Genomic DNA, 24,601 nt, shown 5'->3' with positions numbered 1-24,601 from the left:
ATTTTCATATTATTTCTCGTGGGTTTGTAAGAGAGATACAGTATTGAACTTGTCTCGTACAGATCGCATATTATAGTGGGAAAAAAGATAATTTTTTATAATAAGTGAAGTTACAGAAATGCATTCGTCATTGTTTTATGAGCCAATGTCTATTGTTTGTTTACATGAAAAGAGGTTACAAATACCTTTTGTGAGTCTGAAGTAATTTGAGATGAGACTGCTAGACACCTAATCCTTTGTGTATATTAAAGAAACCCAACGCCAAGTTGTGCAACTCCAGTTTTTCCAGTAAATGGAAAATCCTTACATATACTCATGTACCTCTATAGACAGGTGATACTGTATGGAAAATGTTCTTTTGTATTTACCTGTGCAGTGAACTAAAATTAAGTAACTGGATCAAAATGTGAATAGTAAAGAACTGTTTAACAATTAACGGTACTGTCAGCCCTCACATCTCCCATTCGAGGAAAGCTTGTGGAAGTGAGCCGAGCCAGTAGATATTGAAAGAATCCATATAGTTTGGTTACATAGCCAGTGATACCCAAAATTGTCTATGGAAAACTGATAAGGTTGCAATGAAAATCAAATATTTAGAATGAGGAAAAGGTAAAATGGAATAGCAGAAGTGCCGACTCGTGTTATTTGGTCAGTTTTTACATTCATGCCTTCTTTTTAAACTTATTGATTTATTATTATTACTTTTTTAGTTATGTCATCTGACTGAGTTGATGTCTCCGAGTAGCACTTGCACACTACGCCCTCAGTTACTTGTTGGATACATTCCAATGTTAGTCTTTTCTTACAGTTCTTACCTTCTACAGTTCCCCGTAGTACCACGGAAATGATTCCCTGATGTCTTAAAACTTGTCGTGTCATTCTGTCCCCCCTCCTTGTCAGTGTTTCCCATGTACTTCTGTCTGCACCAGTACTGCAGAAACCCCTTCCCCCTCCTCCGCCATCAGCCCACCTACTTTTCAGGATGCTTCTGTAGCACCACATGTCAAACGCTTCAGTTCTTATCTCCCCCCAAAGTCCATGATTCACTTCTGTACAACACTGTCCTCCATACTAGTAGACTTAAGGGAATGCTCTCTTTGCCTATGCTAGTCTGCTTTTTATGTCCTCCTCGCTTCATCTGTCATAAATTATTTTGCTTCATAGCAACAATTCTTTCAGTTTTTTCTGCTTCATGGTCTCTAATTTTGATGTAAATTTCATCACTAATCTCATTTCTGCTACTCCTCAACACTTTTGTCTTTCTTCGGTTCATTCAAATTCCATATTCTGTGCTCTGTGACCTGTTCATTTTGTACAGTATGTCCGTTCTTGCTCCCACTGAGGATAGAAATGTCATCAGTTATATCCTTTCATCCTGAATGTTAATAACATGCCTAAACCTATCTTTCATTTCTGTCACTGCTGCTTCAATGTACAGATTGATCAATAGGTGAGAAAGGCTGCATCCTTGTCTTCGATCCTTTTTAATCCAAGCACTTCTATCTTTTTCTCTGTTGTGACTCGCCGATCTTTCAAAGTTACGCGCGTCCTCTACATTTGGCACTGTCTGCCAGCCATGCAGCAGCAGCAGCGCCACCTGAGCGGCCAGCCAGCTAGCCAGCGGCCGCTAGACTTGGACTCAGTTATGATTTGACTGTTAAAGTGTACACACGTGTTGCTCTGTTTACTTGATCTGTGACTTTCATGTGTTGCGTCTTCCTTGAAATATTTGTTCAACATGAAGTTATAACGATTGGTGACGAGGTAGTGATTTTTCTTTTCCATCGTTGACCCACATGTTTCCATGGCTACTTTAGAGCAACTATTCCAAGGTCTCATAGAACAGCAAATGCTTCTCACAAATGCGATTCGTGGTTTCATCGCAGCATCAAATTCGGGGCGTCTCTCGTCGTCGTCTCTCCCTCATTACGACGAGACGGCCGAAGACTGGTCTGATTACGAAAAACGTCTTCGACAGCACTTCTTGGCATTTCATGTCGCGGACAAACAAACATGTAACTCTCTGTTCCTTTCATGGATTTCACCTCAAATGTATCGGTTGTTGTCGCAATTGGCTCCTTTGAAAGATCCTGTGTCTTTGTCCTTTGCTGAAATGTGCTCACTTCTGCCTGTCTATTTTCAAAAGCAAACACATGTGGTAGCCTCTCGTGTTGTCTTTTATCGTTGTCAAAAACAACCAAATCAATCCTATCGTGCTTGGGCTGCAGAACTTCATGGCCTCAGTAGAAAGTGTCAATTTGTTACTGAAGTTCACAAAGAATCCTACGCCGATTCCATGGTACGGGATGCTATTATCCGATCGGCACCTGACAAAGAAGTTAGGCAACGTGCCCTTCAGTTGGCAAATCCGACTCTAGATGAAGTTCTATCCATCGCTCAGTCTTTTGAAATTTCTCGCTCCACTGGACCGCAAATAGAGGCATGGGGCGACGTCGGGGAAATACAACCTCTGTGCGATGTTGACGAAGCGTGTGGCATTTTCCTGCCGGCCGACTTGGCCGCAGTACGCTCCCACGCGCAGCCTCGGCCTAGCCGTAAACAAACCTCTCAGAAACTACAGCAAAACCCACGGCAACGTCCTTCACGCCCGCGGTGTTTTACGAAACATTCGCGAGAAGATTGTCCACAACGTTGGGCCGTGTGTCACAAATGCAAAAAAAAAAAAATAAATAAATAAATAAATAAATAAATGAGTCATGTGTCATCCGCTTGCAAATCCAACCACATACATGATGTTCATGCACATGACGCTGATTCTGCCTCTGTGTTGTCTGTCAGTTGCACTTCTTCCCTTTCAGGGAAGTTATTCCTCACTGTCCAAATACTTGGTCGACATGGTCGCATGCAGGTGGATACTGGTTCTGCTGCCGCTATCATCAATTCTCAGACTTATCTTTAGTTGGGTTCTCCCATCCTGTCACCTGTCACCTGTCACTAGGCAATTACGGACTTACAATAAACAGAAGATTTCTCTCTGGGACAATTTGATGCTGAGGTATCTTACAAATCTGTCGTTCGCACTGTTCCAATATTTGTGGTCGACCATAGTAACGCAGAGAATCTTTTTGGTTTCGATGCCTTTCGCATTTTTGGGTTCTCCATAGATGACTCTGTCAGTATCATCTCTGATGCTATTCCTTATGCTCAATTGGATGCCTTGTCGACGACATTTTCGTCCCTTTTTTCTCCTGGGTTAGGATGTGCAAACGACTTTGAAGCTCATATCACGTTCAACCCACTGCTCGGCCTAAGTTTTTTCGGGCTCGGCCCATTCCTGTGCCCTTCGTGATCAGGTCAAACGGGAGCTGGATCATCTCACTGCTTAAGGGGTCTTGCTTCCTGTCACTTCCAGTGAGTGGGCCTCTCCTGTCGTTGTCGTTGCTAAGCCAAATGGTGATATTTGTCTCTGTGGCGATTTCAAAGCCACTGTAAATGCTCAGTGCCTTATCGACACTTACCCTATGCCTCGACCTGAAGAATTGTTCACTAAACTTGCTGGAGGCCAGTATTTTTCTAAACTTTACCTGTCAGAAGCTTGTAATCAACTTCCTCTCGACGCTGCTTCCCAGCAGTTTCTGGTCCTTAACACGCCTTTCGGCCTCTATCAATACCAACTATTGCCATTCAGGGTTGCCAGCGCCCCTGCTCTCTTTCAGTGATTCTTGGAACAATTATTGCTCACTGTCCCTGGGTGTATCAATTACACGAACGACATTGTTGTCACTGGCTCCACCACTGAAGAACATCTTCAAAATCTCTGCACACTTTTTCATGTCTTACAGAGTGCCGGTCTTAAGTGTAATCTTCAGAAATAAAATTTTTCAGGCATCTATCACGTACTTGAGGTTTCAACGCTCTTGGGATGGTATTCATCTGCCTCAGCACACTGTCGCTGCAATCGATGCCCTTCCTCACTCTGCATCTGTTTAGGAACTGCAGGCCTTCTTGGGGAAAATAGCATACTATCACAAGTTTCTACCGTCTGCTGCTTCGGTGGCTCAGCCGTTGCATCGCCTGTTGCATAAAAACGTGCCTTTCCACTGGTCTGCATCATGTGATGCGGCTTTCCAGAAATTGAAGACTATGCTGAAACAGGCTCCGTGCCTGGCTACTTATCGACCTGGCCAACATCTTGTTCTTGCCACGGACGCCTCTCAATACGGGGTCGGTGCAGTCCTTGCGCACTGTTTTTCTGATGGTTCTGAACAACCCATTGCTTATGCCTCCAAAACGCTCACGGATGCCCAACGAAAGTATTCTCAAATTGAAAAAGAAGCTTTGGCCATTATTTATGCTCTTCATAAGTTTGGTGTTTTTCTCTATGGATCCAAATTTCATCTTGTTATGGATCACAAACCACTTGTTTCCTTGTGTCATCCATCAACGTCACTTCCCGACAAGGCTGCACACCTCCTCCAGTGTTGGGCTCTTTACTTGTCTCGTTTCAATTATGAGATTCATTTCCGACCATTGGCTCAACATGCTAATACTGATGCACTGTCTCGCCTTCCCATTGGTCGTGATCTGGCATTCGATAGGGACGAACTTTCGTGTTTCCACCTGGATGTTGCCGAGCAGCGGGTTGTGGACGGGTTCCCCATCACCGGGGACCGCCTGGCAGCTGCTGCGGGTTCTGACCCTACCCTCTCCCGGGTTTTACGCTGTATTCAGAAGGGTTGGCCAGATCGTCGCTCTGCTAAGACTTCTGACCCGTTGTGGAACTACTATGCTTTGCGTTGCCACCTCATGGCTAGGGATGGTGTCCTCCTCCTTTGCACAAAAAATGCTTTGCCGCGTGTTGTGGTACGTGCATCTTTGCGTGCTTCGGTCTTGCGCCTCCTTCACCAAGGGCTCTGGGGTGTCTGTCGCACAAAATCTCTGGTGCGCTGTCATGTGTACTGGCCCGGCATCAACTCTGAAATTGCAGACACGGTTGCTGCCTGCGGCCCTAGGGCGTCACAGGCCGCCGCCCGGAAGTCATCTTTGTCCCCGTGGCCTTCGCTTGAGAAGCTCTGGGAGTGTATTCATTCTGACTTCGCGGGACCATTTTTAGATACTTATTGGCTTCTCGTTATTGACACCTGCTTTAACTTTCCTTTCATTATCCGTTGCACGTCGCCTACCACCGCGGCAACCACCAATGCTCTAGCTCGCATTTTCTCTTTGGAAGGCCTTCCCTCTACTCTTGTTACTGATAATGGTCCGCAATTTGCTTCTTCCGATTTTGTGGATTTTTGTGCCTGTCACGGCATCGTACATGTCACGGCCCCTCCGTTCCATCCACAGTCAAACAGCAAGGGTGAATTACTGGTCCGCACATTTAAGGCTCAGATGAGGAAACTCCTGACTTCTTCTGCTGCTGATGATGCGCTTCTCCAATTTCTGGCTTCTTACGTTTCGCCCCCATGGGCGGCCACATCCCGGCTGAGCTCTTACATGGCCGACAGCCCCGAATGCTACGTCATCTTCTGCGGCCTTCCATCTCACGGCTGCGGGTGCCTTTGCTTGGCCGGTTCACCGCCGACACCCTTGTATGGGTACGGGGATATGGCAGGCGGCCAAAATGGAGTCCTGGCCGCATCTTACGGCACCGTGGCCGATGCCTGTATGAAATCCAGACGGACACGGGTGTTGCAGTGCGGCATCCGGACCAGCTTCGGCCTCGTGTGCCGGCAACGCCTGTTCCGGATGCCGCTACACCACCTTCGGCTCTACCTGACACTCGGGATACTGGAATCTCTCATTACCCACAATGCAGTCCTCTCACCATCATATCAGTGCCAGCACAAGAACTGACACCACCAGGAGACGTGCCCATGCAGGAACCACATGACCATTACCTGTCAGAGCAACTCTACTCGCCTCCTCCTCCTACGGACGTGGACACATCGCCCATGTCTCCTGTTATAACAACCAGACTTGCCGCAACAGTCAGATTGGTGCACGGGCCCCCAGCAGATTCGACCCCCAAGTCTCCTGTCATCTCGACCCGTTATTATCGGGGACACTTCCGTCCGTACGGGAAGCCTCCTCCTCGAGACTTTAAGACCAGTCAAACAACACCTATGGACTTTAGCAATCTACAGGCCACCTGTGCAAAAACTTCAAAGGGGGGAAAAGTAATGTGACCCGCCGATCTTTCAAAGTGCCACCGCGCAGTTACGCGCGTCCTCTACATGCGGCGCTGTCTGTCTGTCTGTCTGCCGGCCATGCAGCAGCAGCGCCACCTAAGCGGCCAGCCAGCCAGCGACTGCTAGACTCGGACTCAGTTATGATTTGACTGTTAAAGTGTACACACGTCTTGCTCTGTTTACTTGATCTGTGACTTTCATGTATTGCGTCTTCCTTGAAATATATTTGTTCAACTTGAAGTTATAACAGTCTCCCAATCTTATTGTTCCCTCGCAGTTCCTACACATTTTGCTTATTACCCGTCTTTCTTATTTTCTTCAGAATTTACATCATCCTGCACCATGTTACATTGTCAAACACTTTCTCTATGTCGATAAATCCTATGAAGGTGTCTTGATTTTTCTTCCATTATCAAGCGCAACATCAGAACTGTCTCTCTGGTGCCTTTATCGTGTCTAAAGTCAAACTGATTATCAATTAACAGATCATCAGTTTTCTCTTCCACTCTTCTGTGTATTGTTCATGTTTGCAACTTTGATGCATAAGCTAATTGTACAATAATTTTCACAGTTACCGGTCCTTACTATCTTCTGGATTGTGTAGCTGATATTTTTCCACCAGTCCCACATGTTCCACACGTCAATTTGCATAATTTTCTGAAGGAATGTTACCTATGCCTTCTATTGTATTTCATCATTAGGTCGTCTATAACTCTGTTACATTCTGACTGTAATACTGGATCACCTACATCATCCATACTGAATCTCAATTCTTCTTCTATCACATCATCACACATTTCTTCCCCCTTTCCACATACCTGCCCTATCATCTGTATTTAACAATGGAATTCTCCTTGCATTATTAATTTCACTCCTTTGCTTTTAGTTCTGCTGAATATTTTTTGACTTTTCTGTATGCTGAATCTGTCCTTACTACAACCTTTCTTCTCTCCGCATTTTTCTCACAACCATGTTGCCCCGGCTTCCCTGCACTTCGTATACATTTCATTCCTCAGTGACTTGAATTTCTGTATTCCTGTCAGTTCCTGAGTATTTTCATACTTCGTTATTTTGCCAATCAGTTGAAGTACTTATCCTGTTATCTGGGATTTCCTCACTGTTGTCTTCCTTGCATGTGTATTTGTCTGTGAATGCACTTTTTCGAGGTGTCCATTTCTCTTCAACTGAATTGCCTGCTGTGGTGTTCATTAACACACTACACACACTCCACACACTCTTAGAGAACCTTAAACGTACATAACCATTCCTCAGTACTTCGGTATCCCACTTCTTTCCACACTGATTACTTTGAACTTCAGTCTGCTCTTCATTGTTACTAACTTGCAATAAGGGTCTATATCTGCTCCTGCATATGCCTTACAGTCAAACATCTGATTTTATAATATCTGTTGGGCCGCCTCCTCTTTTAACAATGTATTCTGTATTATTTGCTGAAACTTACTGCAGAGCTGTATTAGTCCTTGTCCTCTGACATTGCCACTACTGATCCCAAATTCTCCCATAACCCTGTCTTCTATTGTCACCTACTACCGCATTCCAGTCACCCATGATTGTTAGGTTTTCATCTCCATTTATGTGCTGAATTTCACATTCAGTATTATGGAAAGAATAGTTGCTACTCATCATGTAGTGGAGATTCTCATTCACAGATAGGCGCAACAAAAAGATTGTCAGAAAGTGAGCTTTTGTCCAACAAGGCCTTTGGCAAATATAGACAACATATACATACACATTCATGCAAACGCAACTCAGTAGCCAGTGTGTGTGTGTGTGTGTGTGTGTGTGTGTGTGTGTGTGTGTGTGTGTGTGTGTGTGTGTGTGTGTGTGTGTGTCTATATATATCTCTGATGTAGGCCCTGTTGATAGAAATCTCAGGTTCTGACAATCTTTTTCTTGTGCCTACCTGCGACTCAGAGAGGTGGTGAGTAGCAAGTATACTTTTCTTAATATTATTATAATCCTTTCTGGATTTTCCATTGTTTGACATTCAGTATCCTCATATACTTTCTCCATCTCTTCATCTTCTGCTTGTGATGTTGGTATGTTTACTTGAACTACTGTTGGTGCTGATTTGCTGTCAGTTCTGATGAAAAAATATAACCTGTGGTGTAGGGGTAGCATCTTTGATTAGCAATCAAAACGTCATCGGTCCCGGGTTTGAATCCCCCACTGCGGTGTAAGAAGTCACCCACATTCTGCCAACAGCCTTGTCAAGAGGGCAGAGAAGGGGACAGAGGCTCAGGGCACTATCTGGTCCCAGGAGTGGAAAACTGCCCCTAAAGGCGGAAGAATCAGCAGTGATCAGTAGCATAAGGATGCAGAAGGGAATGGGAACCACTGCATTAAAGACATGTAACGTGTTTCCACAGGACATGTGGCCTGTGATTGAAAAAGTGTCATGATGATCTCTATTGTCAAAAGGTTCTGGAGTAGCCCCCTTCAGATCTCCATGAGGGGACTGCCAAGGAGGAGGTGACCATGGGTAAAAGACTGCATAATTAACAAAAGGATAACGTTCTAAAATTCTGGGCGTGGAATGTCAGAAGCTTGAACATGGTAGGAAAACTAGAAAATCTAAAGGGGGGAAATGCAAAGGCTCATTGTAGATATAGTAGGGGTCAATGAAGTGAACTGAAAATAAGACAAGGATTTCAGGTGAGATGAGTATAGGGTAATATCAACAGCAGCAGAAAATGGTATAACCAGAGGAGGATTCGTTATGAACAGGAAGATAGGGCAGACTGTGTGTTACTGTGAATGATTCAGTTATAGAGTTGTTCTTATCAGAATCGACAGCAAACCAACACCAACAATGATAATTTAGATATACATGCCAATGTCGCAAGCTGAAGGTGAAGATATACAGAAAGGGTAACACAGTATGTAAAGGGAGACGAAAATCTAATAGTCATGGGAGAGTGTATTACAATTGTAGGGGAAGGAGTAAAAGAAAAGTTTATAGAAGAATGTGGGCTTGGGTCAAGGAATGAGAAAGGAGAAATACTAATTGACTTCTGTACTAAATTTCAACTAGTAATAGCAAATACTCTGTTCAAGAATTACAAGAGGAGGAGATGGTATACTTGGAAAAGGCTGGATGATACTGGAAGCTTTCAGTTATATTAAATCATAGTCAGACAGAGTCCGAAATCAGATAGTGGATTGTAAGGACGTATCCAGGAGCAAATATAGACTCGGATCACTCTATAGTAGTGATGAAGAGTAGGCTGAAGTTCAAGACATTAGTTGGGAAGAATCTATATGCAAAGAAGTGGGATATGGGAGTACTAAGGAATGATGAGATACACTATGTGGTCAAAAGTATCCAGACACAGCAAAAAACATACATATTTCATATTAGGTGCATTGTGCTGCCACCTACTGCTGGGTACTCAATATCAGTGACGTCAATAGTCATTAGTAGTGTTTGGATTGATATGCACGTAAAACCCACGAAATATGCACCAAACCTCCTCAAAATATGCTCTTACTGCCAGTATATGCCTTTAAATATGTGGCTAACATTCTTTAATCATTCATTTCTCTTAGATAAATTCTTTAAAATATGCATCTTACTTGGGAAAATTAATGAATAACCATCAAATAATTTCAATAATGCCTATAATTCAATGAATAAAATGAAGTATAACATAGGTACTTATAGTATAAGTTAGGTAAATTCTAAAAATTAGAGTTTGTTTGAACTACCAACATTTTTTTCCATATTCTCTACAAGAAATTTTTTCCTGTGGTCAGATAATAACATTTTCAATCCTGGAAATGATCGTTCAACATCACATGACACTACAGGTAAAAATTTAAGAGTAGAGACATCAGACGACGTGACATCATCTAGATTCTTGGAGCATTTCTCTCCTTCCAGTAACTGAGCAATCTTCCGAATCGTAGGCCAACCAGGATATCTGTGAAGAACTGCATCCAATTTTCTTCTAAGTTTCTGACCGATCGGACATGGCCAACTCTTGCTCTGTGTCCTAAGTCCTTTGACGAGGAGCCACTGCCTTCGTAACTTCCATGTTACAAGTCTCAAGTTCCTCAGTTAGGTCTGGAAGGCCACCCAAGTGCGCTCGGGTGAAAGGTAGGCTGTGTAACATGCTGGAATTCTTCAGGGCATCCTTGGCTTTTGGTATAGTTAAATTTTCGCTGTCTTCAAAGCCCTTTAGGACCTGGAACAAGAAAGTAGTAATCTAGTGAATGTGGGTTTCAAGCTGAAAACTGCTGTACAGAGAAATAAGCTTAATATTGGAATTCTATGTTGTGTTCGTTTTCTTTGCTTATCCAATGTATCCAGTACTACGTACGCATCCATACCTCTTCAACTTTTCTGTGGTTGTCTGCATAATAGTTTGCAGCTGAAATCCACGTTCCCCACCTCATCAAGACTGGTTCAGGTGGCAGAGGACAGTCTGGATGACCAGTCTTGAAAGTTCTCACTCGACTTGGTGCTTTGATGAAAACCTTCTTTGCCAAAGATATAAGGCTGTTGGCCTCTGGCGGTGTGGCTCTGACCTATTCAACGACTCGATGGATGCCATGAGCCAGACATGTTAGATGAATAACTTTAGGGTAAAACATCCAGAGACACTCTGTGGCCTTCTGCATACATGCAGCACTATTCGTCACAGTGGCCAAAACCTTGTTCTACCCATGTTTCTGTTCTTCACTTCTCCATAGCACGCCTGAAAGAAAATAAAAGGATTCGACATTTTTTTTTTTTTTTTTTTATTGGCTCAGGACATGATGTGGTAAACTAATTATTGGCTCGGGATATGATTTGAAAAACTGCACTATTATATTATCTATAATTTATTTTAAACTATCCAATGTTGGCGAAACTTAGGCAATGCTTCCTGCACCGTGCATGTGTCATTCGTTCCACTTCTTTGCACAGTACGAGGTGTCCTCGTGCAGCCTCGTCAGCAGAGAGTTTTCCAACTATGATGTGCGCCATATAATGACTGCAAGAATCAGTGGTTTCGTCAACAGATAGCCAGACTGGAGAATCGCCAATGTCTTTCCTAATATTCTCCAATGCCTGTAATAGAGAAACTAAGTTTAAAAAATACACATAAACATGTGGATACTAGTAGGAGACATACACACAAAAACAATTTTATAAAAATAAATATTCAAACATAATTTAAATTTACTTTTCAAGTTTTTGAAAAAACAACTATTATTTTGGCCCATGTATATTCCAAATTATATCCATTGACTTTCACATACCTACGTTCATAAAAATTACCGAAAAACCTTACCTTTTCATACAATGGGTCCATATAGTTCTTTCTGAGCGTTGACTCAAGAGCAATATCTTTTCCTGTGTATTTTTTCGAGAAGGTCCTTAATCCTTCATTCTCCAGCTTATTCAAGGGGATGTTTGCTTTTATTAAAGCCTTGCAAAGATCTTCATCGAACTCATTTTTGTTATTCGTTTGCTTTGAAAATGAGGAGATGAATGGTTGCTGTGAAGTTTTTAACTGTCTCTTGGTTAAATTATTCTGGTGCTAAGATGTCTTTTTATGCTCATCCAGTTGAAATTTTTTCTCACCTCTGATCCACAGCATTTGAGAAGTGAATAAATATCAATAAGTATGTACAAAAATGTAAGAGAACAGTGTGTACCAGCGAGATGGTCACTCAGAAAAGTGAATTAAGACTACAGATAAGTTTCTAAAAATTGATACTTCGATCCCCTCACAACAGTTAACATTTCTTTTTTTAATTTGCAAGAATGCCGAAGGTGATTCCTGAAGGTTTTTTTTGTTCCTTCCCATTCGTACGCAGAAAACATGCATGCAAATTTACAGATGAACTTAATAATTGTTTTAATTTCTTGGAAAAATTATCGAAAAAGGAAAAAAAAAGAATTAAACCTACCTCTTTTTCATATAGTTGGCAGAATATTATTTTTACGTCCGTTGTGAAAGCACAATCGCTCCCGATCCATTTCCGTAAATTATTGGTTTTTGGTCTGGGAATATTTGTAATGTAAAGGAAATTGCAAAGAGTTGATGTGAACAGCACAGAAACACTTATAAGAATGATTCATATTGCAAAATGCCAACAATAACTAGTAGGGCACTGTTAGCGCACTGCAGAGATCAGGTGAGCGACCTGAACACGCATAAACTGCGGGCAACAAATACTGAAGCACATTTCTACTCCAGTAATCCATCTTTCAACAATGAACCATCACAAGTCTTTAGCATCCTTATCAGAGAGACTACCTAAGTGGAAAAACAAGAGTATTTCCCTCCATAAGCTACCCATGTATACCTGAAAGGCTTTTATTCTGATGGCTCATCCAGTATTATCTCATTTTGGAAATTTATTGGCCTAATATTGTGGGAGGTTCTTGGGTTGCCAGGGAACAAAATGAACATTAATATGACCTCTAAACGTAAAAAATGTGCATCTTTATGGCCATTTCCTCTAAATATGACAATAATATGCTCAAACGTCAAAAATATGCAAATATATGCATTTTAAATTTGAATTTAAAGTAGCCTAGTACCTCCAAGATATCATAATTCGTAAAGATACAACACCAGGTACTGTAAAAAAATTACATGCAAAGTGTGCAAAATCTGAACTCCAGTCATTAGACATCGTGAGAGAGCAGAAGGGGGTGCTCCGCGAAACTTACAGACTTAGAATGTGGTCAGGTGATTGGGTGTCGCTTGTGTCATATGTCTGTACACGAGATTTCCACACTCCAAATCATCCCCAGGTCCACTGTTTCTGGCGTGATAGTGAAGTGGAAATGTAGAGCACAAAAGGATACAGGCCGATCTCGTCTGTTGACTGACAGACACTGCCGACAGTTGAAGAGGTCGTTATGTGTAATAGGCAGACATCTATCCAGCGCATCACAGGAATTCCAAACTGCATTAGGATCCACTGCAAGTGCTATGACAGTTAGGCGGGAGGTGAGAAAACTTGGATTTCATGGTCGAGCAGCTGTTCATAAACCACACATCACGCCGGTAAATGCCAAACGACGCATTGCTTGGTGTAAGGAGCGTAAACATTGGACGATTGAACAATGGAAACGTTGTGTGGAGCGACGAATCACGGTACACAATGTGGCGATCCGATGGCAGGGTGTGGGTATGACGAATGCCTGGTGAACGTCATCTGCCAGCGTGTTTAGTGCCAACAGTAAAATTCAGAGGCATTGTTGTTATGGTGTGCTCGTGTTTTTCATGGAGGGGGCTTGCACCCCTTGTTGTTTTGGATGGCACTATCACAGCACGGCCCTACATTGATGTTGTAAGCTCCTTCTTGCTTCCCACTGTTGAAGAGCAATTCGTGGATGGCGATTGCAGCTTTCAACACGATCGAGCACCTGTTCCTAACACACGGCCTGTGGCGGAGTGGTTACGCGACAATAACATCCTGTAATGGCCTGGTCTGCACAGAGTCGTGACCTGAATCCTACAGAACATCTTTGGGATGTTTTGAAATGCTGCCTTCGTGCGACGCCTCACCTCTCCTCAGGGCAGCACTCCATGAAGAATGGGCTGCCATTCCGCAAGAAACCTTTCAGCACCTGACTGAACATATACCTGCGAGAGTGGAAGCTTTCATCAAGTCTAAGGGTGGGTCAACACCATATTGAATTCCAGCATTACCAATGTAGGGCACCACGAACTTGTAAGTCATTTTCAGACAGGTGTCCGGATACTTTAGATCACATAGTGTACGCTTGAAGTTCTCTAAGACTATAGATACAGAAGTAAGGAAAGCTCAGTTGACGAGGAATAGATACCTCTAAAAAGGGCCATCACAGAAGTTGGAAAGAAAAATGTAAGTACAAAGAAGGTAACTGCGAAGAAACCGTGGGTGACAGAAAAAATACTGCAGTTGATCGATGAAAAGAGGAAGTACAAAAATGTTCCAGGAAACTCAGGAATACAGAAATACAAGTCACAGGAATGAAATAAATAGGAAATGCAATCGAAATGGCTCCATGAAAAATGTGAAGAAATCCAAAAAGATATAATTGTTGGAATTAAAGACTCAGCATACAGGACAGTCAAAATAACCTTTGGTGACATTGATAGCAAGGGTGGTTATATTCCAAGTGCAATGGGAATTCCACTCTTAAATGTAAAGGAGAGAGAGTGGAAAAAAATACTTGAAAGCCTCTGTTAGGGGGAAGATTTGTCTAATGTGATAGAAGAAGAAACAGGAGTTGATTCAAAAAAGATATGGAATCTAGTATTAGAATCAGAACTTAAGAGGTATGGAGGACTTAAGATCAAATAAGGCAGAAGGGGTAGATAACATTCCATCAGAATTTCTAAAATCATTGGTGGAAGTGGCAAAAAAAATGACTGTTCATGTTGGTGTGTTGAATGTATGGGTTCAGTGACATGCTGTTGGACTTTTGGAAAAATATCATGCACACAGCACCGAAGACTGTAAGAGCTGACAAGGTCAAGAATTATCGCACAGTCAGCTTAACAGCTCATGCGTCCAAGTTGCTGACAAGAATAATGTACAGAAGAATGGAAAAGAAAATTGAGGATGTGCTAGATGACAATCAGTTTGGCTTTAGAAAAGGTAAAGGCATGAGAGAGGCAATTCTGACATTGTGGTTGATAATGGAAGCAAGACTACAGAAAAATCAAGACATGTTCATAGCATTTGTCGACCTGGAAAAAGGATTCGATAATGTAAAATGGTGGAAGATGTTCGAAATTCTGAGAAAAATAGGGGTAAGCTGTATGGAGAGATTGGTAATATATACTTTGTAAAGAGCCAAGAGGGAATAATAGAGCGGATGACCAAGAACAAAGTGCTTGGATTAAAAAGGGTGTAAGACACGGATGTTATCTTTCACCCCTACTGTTCAATCTGTACATTGAAGAAGCAGTGATGGAAATTAAAGAAAGGCTTGGGAGTGGAATTAAAATTCAAGGTGAAAGGATATCAATGATACGATTCGCTGATTACATTACTATCCTGAGTTAAACTGAAGAAGACGTAAATGATCTGCTGAATGGAATGAACAATCTAATGAGTACAGAATATGGATTGAGAGTAAATCGTAGAAAGAAGAAAGTAATGAGAAGTAACAGAAATGAGAACAGCGAAAAACTCAACATTAGGATTGATGGTCATGAAGTTAAGGAATTCTGCTACCTAGACAGTAAAATAACCAATGATGGACGGAGTAAGGACATTAAAAGCAGACTAGCAATGGCAAAAAGGGCATTCCTGGCCAAGAGAAATCTATGAGTATCAAACATAGGCCATAATTTGAGGAAGAAATTTCTGAGAATGTACATCTGGATTACAGCTGTGTATGGTAGTGAAACATGGACTGTGGGAAAACCAGAAAAGAAGAGACATAAGGGAATGACTTCCACGGTACTAGAGGGAGCTGTAGAGGGCAAAAACTGTAGAGCAAGACAGGGACTGAAATACATCTGGCAAATAATTGAGGACATAGGTTGCAAGTGCTACTCTGAGGTGAAGAGGTTAGCACAGGAGAGGAATTCGTGACAGACCTCATCAAAACAGTCAGAAGACTGATGACCCAAAAAATAACAAATAATAAACCCCACGGAGGCCCGGGAAAGGAATAGGCCTCCGGTATGTTCTTCCAGTCGTAAAAGGCAATGAAAAGAACAAACCTCTAATAGGGCTAACCCCCCTTTTAGTGTGATTAGTTGGTTCAGGACAGAACTAAAGAAGCCTTGGACAAGCGCCGTCATGGTCGGGGACGACGTTTGAACCCTATGCCCGCCCACAATGGTAACGACACTGCTAGCCAACTGGAAAATGATTTAAATCCAAATAGAGGTGTTTTGCAGGATATGCTTCCTGCAACGACCCTAGAAGGAAAACAAAGACAGAGGATGAGATGGTCAGATGAAGTTAATCAACACCTCATGTTCTGTTATTACCAAGCAACAAACCTAGGAACCAACACAACTGGACACAGATCACAAGTATACACAACATTTATCATCAGATACCCAGAATTAAAATTTTTAACAAAACAACGACTAGCTGATCAGATTCGTGTAATAATAAAAAATAACAGGATACCCCAGTCAGAATTAGAAAACATCAAACAACAAGTATAACAAATACTGGAACAAAATAATGTGCAATCAGAAGAAGAAGAAAATACAGTAATGGACTCAAACATCCCAGAGCAAACAAACAAAGAACAACACGCATCAATTAAACAATCAGAGGAAAACGAAATCTTAAGACAGCCACCAGAACAAGCACAAATAGAACTCGAAGTAACATACATGTTAGATATAGAAGAAAAATTTCAGCTGACATATATAGAATACAAAGACACTAATACAGACATTAGACCATTCTTGCATAGACCGCCAAATAACCCACAAGTCGAAACAACAATAAAAACTATCAACACAATCATACACAACAAAATAAATGAAAACACAACTATGGAAGAGTTACAACTACTGGTTTATATAGGAGCACTCACTACCCTAAATATACACACTAGGCAGAGATCAGAACCAACCAACACATAGAAGAAACCCACAAAACCAGCATGGCAACACAGGCTACAGATAAGAATAGAAAAACTGAGAAAAGACATCAGACAGCTAACACAATTTATAGGAAATGAAATGTCAGGGGGGGGGGGGGGGGGGAACGAAAAAGGTTAGGTAAAATCTCACAACAAGAAGCTATAGAGCAATTAGATGAAAAGAAGCATTGGCCAAAAGACTTAGAAGATACAAAAAAAGTGAAAATAGAAGGAAACAAAACCAAACATTCAACACAAACCAAAAGAAATTTTACCAGGCAATAGATAACACACACATTAAAATAGACAATCCACCAAACATAAGACATGGAACACTTCTGGAGCAACATATGGTCAAACATGGTGCAACATAACAGGCATGCACGGTGGATACAAGCAGAAACGGATACATAAACGATGATACCACAAATGCCTGAAGTGATAATTTTGCAACATGAAGTCACCCGAGTAATTAATTCTACGCACAATTGGAAAGCCCCTGGAAATGACAAAATAGCAAATTTCTGGATAAAGAAGTTCACCTCAACACATTCACATCTAACTAAATTATTTAACAGTTACTTTGCAGACCCATACACATTCCCTGATACACTTACACATGGAATAACTTATCTGAAACCTAAAGATCAAGCAGACACAGCAAACCCAGCTAAATATCGCCCCATAACATGCCTACCAACAATATACAAAATATTAACTTCAGTCATTACACAGAAATTAATGACACATACAACACAGAACAAAATTATAAATGAAGAACAAAAAGTCTGTTGCAAAGGAGCACGAGGATGTAAAGAGCAACTGATAATAGATGCAGAGGTGATACATCAAGCTAAAACTAAACAAAGGTCACTACACTATGCATACATTGATTACCAAAAAGCTTTTGATAGTGTACCCCACTCATGGTTACTACAAATATTGGAAGTATACAAAGTAGATCCTAAATTGATACAGTTCCTAAACATAGTAATGAAAAATTGGAAAACCACGCTTAATATCCAAACAAATGCAAATAATATCACATCACAGCCAATACAGATTAAGCGTGGAATATACCAAGGAGACTCATTAAGTCCTTTCTCGTTCTGCCTTGCTCTGAACCCACTATCCAACATCCTAAATAATACAAATTATGGATACAATATTACTGGAACATACCCACACAAAATCACACATTTGCTATACATGCATGATCTAAAACTACTGGCAGCAACAAATCAACAACTCAACCAATTACTAAAGATAACAGAAGTATTCAGCAATGCTATAAATATGGCTTTTGGAACAGACAAATGTAAGAAAAATAGCATAGTCAAGGGAAAACACACTAAACAGGAAGATTACATATTGGATAACCACAGCGACTGCATAGAAGCGATGGAAAAAACAGATGCCTATAAATATCAAGGATACAGACAAAAAATAGGAATAGATAATACAAATATTAAACAAGAACTAAAAGAAAAATATAGACAAAGACTAACAAAAATACTGAAAACAGAATTGACAGCAAGAAACAAGACAAAAGCTATAAATACTTAAGCTATACAAATACTGACATACTCATTTGGAGTAGTGAAATGGAGTAACACAGACCTAGAAGCACTCAATACACTTACACGATCACAATGCCACAAATATAGAATACATCACATACATTCAGCAACAGAAAGATTCACATTAAGCAGAAAGGAAGGAGGAAGGGGATTTATCGACATAAAAAACCTACATTATGGACAGGTAGACAATTTAAGAAAATTCTTTCTAGAACGAGCAGAAACTAGCAAAATACACAAAGCAATCACTCATATAAATACATCAGCTACACCACTGCAATTTCATAACCACTTCTACACCCCTCTAGATCACATAACATCAACAGATACGAAGAAAGTAAATTGGAAAAATAAAACACTACATGGCAAGCACCCGTATCATTTAACACAGCCACACATCGATCAAGACACATGGCTAAGAAAAGGCAATATATACAGTGAGACGGAAGGATTCATGATTGCAATACAGGATCAAACAGTAAACACCAGATATTACAGCAAGCATATTATTAAAGATCCCAATACCACAACAGATAAATGCAGACTTTGCAAACAACAAATAGAAACGGTAGATCACATCACAAGTGGATGTACAATACTAGCAAATACAGAATACACCAGAAGACATGACAATGTAGCAAAAGTAATACATCAACAGCTTGCCTTACAACATAAACTTATAAAACAACACGTTCCCACGTACAAGTATGCACCACAAAATGTACTGGAGAATGATGAATACAAATTATACTGGAACAGAACCATTATAACAGGTAAAACAACACCACATAACAAACCTGACATCATACTCACCAATAAAAAGAAGAAATTAACACAACTAATCGAAATATCCATACCCAATACAACAAATATACAAAAGAAAACCGGAGAAAAAATTGAAAAATACATCCAACTGGCTGAGGAAGTCAAGGATATGTGGCATCAGGATAAAGTTGACATTATACTAATTATACTATCAACTACAGGAGTCATACCACACAATATCCACCAGTACATCAATGCAAGACAGCTACATCCAAACTTATATATACAACTACAGAAATCCGTAATTATTGATACATGTTCAATTACCCGAAAGTTCCTAAATGCAATATAACATATACCGTACAGTTAAAAGGAAGTCACGCTTGATCAAGGTCTGCGTCACTTTCCATTTTTGACCAGACATAACATCTGAGAAAAGAAAGTAAGAAAGAATAATAATAATAATATAATCAAACAATGGAAAACTCTGGATGGAACATAAGAATTTGTGACAAGGAAAGCTGCTACTCACCATGTAGCGGAGATGCTCAGTTGCAGATAGGCACGACAGACAGACACATACACAAACGCAACTGAGGCCACGCAGAGTGGTATGTTAATAATATAATAATTTTTTAAAAATCAAAAAAGTTTCATCCTCTTTGCGCTTTGTGCACCACTGCCCTCATCATCTGCAAAATGAGAATACATATGGGTACGTTATAGCTAAATAAGATTATAGATGACTAATTTTAGTTTATATCAGATGAATACCAGGTTAATAATTATTTACTGTCCTTGTTTCAGTCTTGTGTTCCTCCTCTACTTCCAACACAGCTGCTTTCAAGTCTAGCGAATCATGGTGGCTGACATTCGTGCAAGCTGTATCATATTTGGTACTTTTTGAGAAGTGGAGGCCTGTTTTTCAGCAGCTACAAGAGTAGCACAGAACTCAGTTTTGCATCTGCATGCAATGGGTCAGGATAATATTGGCTGCTGGTGGCAGAAACATAACAGTTGGAACCAGACGGTCCTTGGAACTCATCCAGCCTGATTCGTTGAGATTTTTATTTTTGCCAAGGCACTATTTTATCTGGCGACCCTCAGTTGTTGGCGCAGAAATGATGTTGGCAGTCATTCTGAATGCTGTTTTGTTGTAGCTTCTGTATTGAAGGTGGTTCAGAGACTTAGACCACCACACAACTCGATGAGGAATCATCCACTATAGTCTCCTTGTACTTGTTCCCATTTCGGGTTTTTCTTCAGGGTAGTGATGCATTTCACTTCACCCTGAAGGTAAAGAGCAGAATTAGTGACACAGCCACTGACTAGATGCAAAAAGGGGGGGGGGGGGATATTCTCTCAAGCAAGTTGACCAATTCCCTGAAAGTAAAACTGCTGTGGCATTTTCCGCCTCCCTGGTTTCATCAATAATGTATTACTTTGCTGATTGAGGCCTGTTACAATGATGAAGAGGTGCACGTCTTCCCCAACAACTATGATGGTTTACTGTGTGGAATCCAAAGATAGTGCTTTGTTGATAATCAAGGTATCAGGATCTTCCATTGCTTGCTTGGAAGCTATGCCTGCTTTGGCCAATTTGTTCATCAACATTGATATAAAATGGTCCTTGTTCTTGAAATTAGAGAGGAATATCTTGTGAGTGGCCATTGTTTCATAGAAGATTATTTGTACACAGATGTGTTGTGGGACCTTTCCACTGAAGTTGTTGAAAATATGCTGCACAGCACCATCAGCTTCAGTGGCATATTACCATGCAGGCCCTTCATGCCTTGGATGTGGTACTGGACATGTGCTGCAACCAAGTCAGGAACTGATTCAGTCCAATGTATTACTGGTCAGCCTACTTCACTGTTGTCTCACTCAGTAAGGTTTAGAACAGTCTCTCACAGCCCCAGCATATGCACACAGTTCATTAGTTTCTGTCGATTGGTTGGAAGCTTGTTTTGTTGGAGCAGAAATTGTGTCATAATAGCCCCCCCCCCCCTCTCTCTCTCTCTCTCTCTCTCTCTCTCTCTCTCTCTTTCACACACACACACACACACACACACACACACACACCAGTTGGTTTTTAAATAAAAATCTCATCATGCAGATTGAGTTTCTTTTTGGCTACAACCAGCCGCAACCCTCTTGGCTTCTGCTGCAGTTAGTATTTCACTAGTGTACTTTTTTCAACTCGGTTCATGAACCTTAACCGCAGTTTCTCGCTTCAGAAGGGCAGCTATCCCATCCTTGCTTCAAGAACATTATTCAAGGTCAATTCAAGCCGGAGTGAAGAAACTTTTCTTCAGTCATCCAGTACACTACACGTATCATATATACATACCATCACATAAAACACACTTGTGTGACTTGAACACATAAAAAAGACATGGAAGCCCCACAATCAGGCTTTCCAGACCATGCAATAGCTGACCACCTGCTGTGTCATGTTGTCATTCACCATCAGAACCAGTACGGGGGGGCTCAGGGCAGCACACAACATTCCTGGCCGTCTTCAGTGTTCTGACCTCGCAGCCACTACCTCCCGGTCAAGTAGCTCCTCAGTTGGAATCACAAGGCTTTGTGCACCTCAGTTCAGTCCTCCCACAAGGTAAAATTCTGTGGCAGTACTGGGAGGCAAACCCAGCTCGGGGTCTGTCACGTTGACCACTTGGCTATAATGGCGGACATATGAACTCATTATGTATAACTGTTTTGTACATTAAAGCTGAATTTACCAACTGCATATACATTCTAAGTGACCATCTGAGGGTAAACTCATGAAAAACTACCAGTGCAGTAGACTGACACGAAGGAACAGCCTCCCCCTCCCCCCCTCCCCAGTCAGGAGAGGGAGGTCAGTGCCGTCTCTCAAACCTCTTCCCCCTCCACTGCAGCAAGTATCAACTACCAACTAATCCAATAGCATTGTGACACAAGTGGAGAATGGAATACTGTGATGGATGTGCAACTAAGTACGTCAGGGGCACAGGAATAGGTACTGAGCTGACCCGTCTCCTCAGCTTTGAACTCAGGCTAGCTTCCAACATATGCTACATACCGTATGATTGGCCTGATGAAAGAAGCACTACGTCATATTTTGTATGAAATTTTATCCTCTTTATTTTCGTAACTAGTCAACTTTGCTGAACATTATGTTGTTTCCAAATAATAAGTGAAAAAGCCCAAAAGAATCCTGTTTTTTGTGACAACAAAAACAATCAGTTTTTGACAAAATAATTTAATTGGATGGATAAAAAATCTACTCACCAAGCGTTGGCAGAACACGTACAAAAAATAGGCTTGTAATTAGGCAAGCTTTCGGAGCCAGTGGCTCCTTCTTCAGGTAGATGGGTTGAAGGGGTAGGAAGAGGGGTGAAGGAAAAGGACTGGAGAGGTCTAGGAAAAGGGGTAGATTTCACCCAGAATCGCGGGTCAGGGGAGACTTACCGCACGGGATGAGAAAGATGGTCTTTCCTTCTCATCCCGTGCGGTAAGTCTCCACTGACCTGCGGTCCTGGGTGACTTTCCTGAAATCTACCCCTTTTCCTGGACCTCTCCAGTCCTTTTTCTTCACCCCCTCTTTCTTCCCCTTCAACCTTTCTGCCCGAAGAAGGAGCCACTGGCACCGAAAGCTTGCATAATTACAACCCTCTTTTATGTGTGTGTTCTGCCACTTAGCGAGTAGATTTTTTATCTATCCAATTTTTTTGACACATTTGTCTGTCGAAATTTTGGTGGGACATATAGAAAACTTGTCAAAACATTTTTTCAAAATTTTCCACCGGTTGGTGTTTCAGAGCATTATTCGACCGTACATAACGAACTGTACTCCAGTTATACAATTCCATTATACCGTTACGGATTTGCTGTAGACATTGGCCTTTATACATGTGGCCAGAAATCCTTATCTTTTTCCATTTCACTTCATTTATCCACACTAGGTACACATTGAGACTCTGCATTTCCCTTTACAGATGTTCTAATTTTTGTAGTATGTGCAGATTTTATGTTTTACTTATATTCTGCCAGGACATTCTATTGCCATAAAAAGGCAAACTAAGTATTTGGCAAGTATGACATGTGAACAATGTAGGATGCAAAACTTATAGTTGAAAAAACTGTTCCTAGCTCTCAGAACCATTAGTTCCTCCCTCAGGGAAGAAAAAGGGATAGGGAGTGCCCATCATACCTTGGGTTGAGGGAGACCCACTAGTTCTGAGGAAGAGGGGAGGTAGGGACAGTTTTTTAATGTGTCTGTTGGCAGTAATTGCAGTTGCCCAGCAGTGCTGTCTTCTTGAAATTTTCAGGATTTCTCAAGTGAAATCTCCTTTTGATGAAAAACTCAAGGAGACAAAAATTAGAAAGCACTATGTGATGTTTACCTTCTTTATTTCTTCATTAATAGTCCTCTGTGTTGACGTACTGCATTGTTATACTGGCTGAGAAAATGGGGTGTGGAAGTTCAACACTTACTACTGTAAATGATGTAGCTGACAGTTGCAAAGTTGCGTTTCACAGTTCTTTCACTGTTCACAACCCCCAATATTACACAGTTATATGACCAGTTCACTATTGGTTAACTTTTGATAAGCCTTATTAATACGCTACAGGCAAACATCGACATACTGCTATGATAGTTTGCTGTTGAACATGTATGAGCAGTAGAAACCTAATCCCACAGTTCAGTTTTTACAGAATACACTGTCATTGTTTTAACACAGCCCATTGGTATTAAACTAATTCCACTGTATTATTGTTACTCTAACTGATACAGATTTCACGTCTGAAAATTGGCCATTATATATCCTGGCAATAATAGGCACTGAAACTGTATGTTGTTTGATGTGTAAGTTACAGAAATTACAATTATAACATAACTCCTTCAATTAACTGAATATAGAAAAATTCCTTCTTTTTAACAGTTTCTTCTACTACAAGGGTAAAGCCAAATTATTTGTTTAAATAATGGCGCTGCTAATATGTTTTCGAATAGAGCCAAATAAATACTTTAAGAATCCCAGCAGTTGTTCTTCCAAATGTTTATAATTATTACAGAATTTATATTTGTTTATAAGTCAACAATGAATCTAAGTCACAAAACAATTACTGATTTCACCGTACAACAAAAGATATTAACTAGGAATAGCCAAAATAAATTAGGAAATTGATGACATACAGAAAACCAAGAACAAAATCAGATCTGGTGTTATATACCTTAATACTGAGGACCAACCTTTCTCTTTTATGAAAAAGCAGGTTATACTTAAGCATGTTAATGGTAATTAGGGAAAAATGAAAATAAAATGAATTTAAGGAGGCAGATGGAAAGACAAGAAAGGAAGTAAAAAGATCCCAGCTTGCTTCATCAAAACTAGTCCACAGTAGAGTTAAACATGGGAATCAATCAAGGTACTGTGTGTTGATTTTCTTTGAATGTAATTCTGAATTGAGAAGTTGGTTTCTCATTATGATAAATGCCGAAATATTGGTGGAAATTATGTTGAAAAGTAGATTAACGTGTA

The 24,601-nt window shown here is 40.9% G+C and overlaps 1 protein-coding gene across 1 annotated transcript in view; it reads left to right on the top strand.

Moving 5' to 3' along the window:
• LOC126210461 (acid phosphatase type 7) overlaps positions 1-24,601 on the top strand; it is a 118,498-nt gene that overhangs the window by 49,957 nt on the left and 43,940 nt on the right. The gene's annotated exons all lie outside the window — the stretch shown is intronic.

Source organism: Schistocerca nitens, chromosome 10 (assembly GCF_023898315.1).
Source record: "Schistocerca nitens isolate TAMUIC-IGC-003100 chromosome 10, iqSchNite1.1, whole genome shotgun sequence".
NCBI classification, from domain to species: domain Eukaryota; kingdom Metazoa; phylum Arthropoda; class Insecta; order Orthoptera; family Acrididae; genus Schistocerca; species Schistocerca nitens.
This window is presented reverse-complemented; position numbering and strand designations above follow the sequence as displayed.